The sequence below is a fragment of the Nelumbo lutea genome, chromosome 3, assembly GCF_056320005.1.
Source record: "Nelumbo lutea isolate HS-2025 chromosome 3, American lotus-T2T, whole genome shotgun sequence".
NCBI classification, from domain to species: Eukaryota; Viridiplantae; Streptophyta; class Magnoliopsida; order Proteales; family Nelumbonaceae; genus Nelumbo; species Nelumbo lutea.
The window spans coordinates 22,357,421-22,359,965 of NC_142686.1; the positions used below are offsets into that span (position 1 = coordinate 22,357,421).

The 2,545-nt window shown below is 46.3% G+C and overlaps 1 long non-coding RNA gene across 1 annotated transcript; it reads right to left on the reverse strand.

Annotated features, from left to right (window-relative positions):
- Positions 1 to 455: 455 nt before the first annotated feature.
- On the reverse strand, positions 456 to 1,153 carry LOC148863551 (uncharacterized). The gene is made up of 2 exons (XR_016109821.1): positions 898 to 1,153; positions 456 to 806 (listed from the first exon to the last, which is right to left on the reverse strand). It is a non-coding gene; the product is annotated as an uncharacterized LOC148863551 (long non-coding RNA).
- Positions 1,154 to 2,545: the final 1,392 nt, after the last annotated feature.

Genomic DNA, 2,545 nt, shown 5'->3' on the forward strand with positions numbered 1-2,545 from the left:
ACTAAGGCCCCATTCGCTTTTTGGTAAGTTAATTACCCATGTAAATGCAGTTATCTGGGTAAATTTTTCCTAGGAAACAATTACCCGGGTAAGTGCATTTACCCATATTCTTTTATTTCTCATGTAAATAAGGCAATGACCATTTTAGCCATAAAATTCTATTATTAAAAGGGGCATTTTTGTCCCATTCAAGTGTTGGCAACTTTCCCCCTACATGAAAAAATTATTTACCCACCTAGGATATAAGTGGTACCCAGGGAGGTCCCCACAAAAATCTGAAAAAAGAATATGAGATTCTTGGGTCTATGGGAACCAAAACCTCATTGACCAACTTTCACCCTCTCAAAATTCGAAAAAAAAAATGCCCCTTAAAAGAAAAGGTCAGATTAAGGTTATGGTTGAAAAATATAAACCCAACCTTGGGCTAGGATTGTAAGCCTTAGACAATATGTTATATCTTCACAATTGCAAATATAAATATTATAGAAAAAATATCAAAATGGTATGATGTTAACTTCCTACTAGCGGAGTAACCCAAGCTGAGCATGGGATTGTTTATTTATTTTTTTTGTTCTCTACATTGTAGTTACATGGTGTGAATTTGGTTGAAGTTAATTATTAAATTTTTATATTTTTATCCGTTTAGTTAAGTAAAATGAAATGTCTGTAGTTATAGATTAATTGAACAAATAAAAATAATGTAAGAGAGTTAGTAGGTGATGGTGCGCAATCCGACTGGTCCTAGCTGTCAACGATCTTGCCTCTGACAGGATCAACAGGTGCCTGAAACGGAGAAGGTGAGGAATCTCCAGGGAGGAACCCGTGAGATTGCTCCGAAGCTCAAGTTAGTATTCTCTCAAAGGAAAGATAAAACCAGATGGTGCAAAGTTCACATACCTTGTTCTTGGGGGGTACAGAGCCTTTTATAACCACTTCGCGCACTCACTCCTAAGCTTCTGTCAGGTCGGGTATGATTACCCCTGCACTCTTGCCAGTTCGGGTGTCATCACCTCTGTTGGGGCAGAGCCGCCACTGCTCTCTTTGTCGGAGCCGTCTCTGTAACCGGAGATGGCGGTGGCAGGTGGCGGTGGTAGGCGGCCGTTGATGTGCGACTGTCATGCGTCAGATCCTAAGTCAGTCAGATACGCCGCCCCTGGATACAAACTCCTTTGGTGTCAAGTACGGTTGTTTAGTTCGGTGTCCTAGAGGCAAAGTGCTGGAGTGGTGTGAGAGGTGGTCTTGAGTTCGGATAGAGGTGTGGCCTGAGCCGCCATGGGGCAGGCCAGTTTGGGTTGTTGCCCTTTGTGTTCGTAAGGCTCGGGCTCCTTGTAGGGAGTTCGGACCGCTGGTTCCTCCTTTCAGAGCTCGCGCCTTGGGCGTGCTGTTGTGCCAAGCTGTTGCCTTTGCCACGTGTGAGTGGTTACGAGGTTGGGCCAAATCTTCCTTCATCAATTGCCCCCCACTCCTCGTGCTAAGGGAATTGCCCTGGGGCGGGGAGTTCGCGAGGTGGCGGGTGGATTTGTCCCATACTTTTCGAACTGGTTTTTGACTGATAGCGCGAAGTGTGCGTTCGTCAGAATCTTTCCGGGTTTCTCGAGCGCCAAAAAGATGGAAAACGTGCCAATTTGTCTACAAATGTTGACATATGTGACAACGCGCGCTTATTTCAAAATTCAAAAAGCGTGCCGCTGGGAGACGTGACAGCGGACGTCTTTTCAAAAATAAAAAATGCGCCGCTGTAGCTCTTTTTAGTTTTAAGAGACGTGCGGCCAGTCACGTCTCGGTCTCAAGAGACGTGTGGTCAGCATGACTTTAAGGCATTGGATTTGCTTTGATCCCAGTTACGGTGGGCCTAAATAGTGGGGGACCCCAGTCGTTGTCATTACCCTACTTTTTGCTTCTTTTCGCGTCCAAGTTTCAGTTCGCGTTCAAGCCTTTAGCTCACATTCACGTAGTCTGTTTGCTTTTTTTCGGGTGAGTACTTTCCTGAAATCTTTCTTCTCCTTCCGATGTCTAGCTCGGATAGCTCAGGCAGTTCTTCAAGGGGGTCAGATGCAAGTTCTACGAACCGAGTTGCATCTCCCGACAGTCCTAGTGATCCTGAGGTAGAACTCGAGGAAGAGTTCGAACCCGTAGGCCGAGTCGCCTTGGGTAGTTTGGCGTCCTCCTCTCATCGGGGTCGAACGTTAGACAAGTTTGGACCCTCGTCCATGACACCTAGGGGGCTTCACTCCCTTATTACCCAATTCAACTTGCCTAGGGAGTACACCTACTTCATACCCTCGGGCAGTTTCCCTTGGAAACACGGTCCTGATGAGATCGTGATATTTTGGGAGCAGCTTGCTGTGGGGTTGCGTCTGCCTTTCCATCCCCTCATTATCGAGGTTATGAACCACTTCGGCGTTACCGTCGGCCAGCTTCACCCGAACTCTATTCGTAACTTGGTGGGGACAATATCCCTATTTTGCGAACATGTCTTGCCTTTAGACCTGGAGATTTTCTCTTCCACTTTAATGCTTAAGAAGCAAGCGGGTCCCCTTCCCGG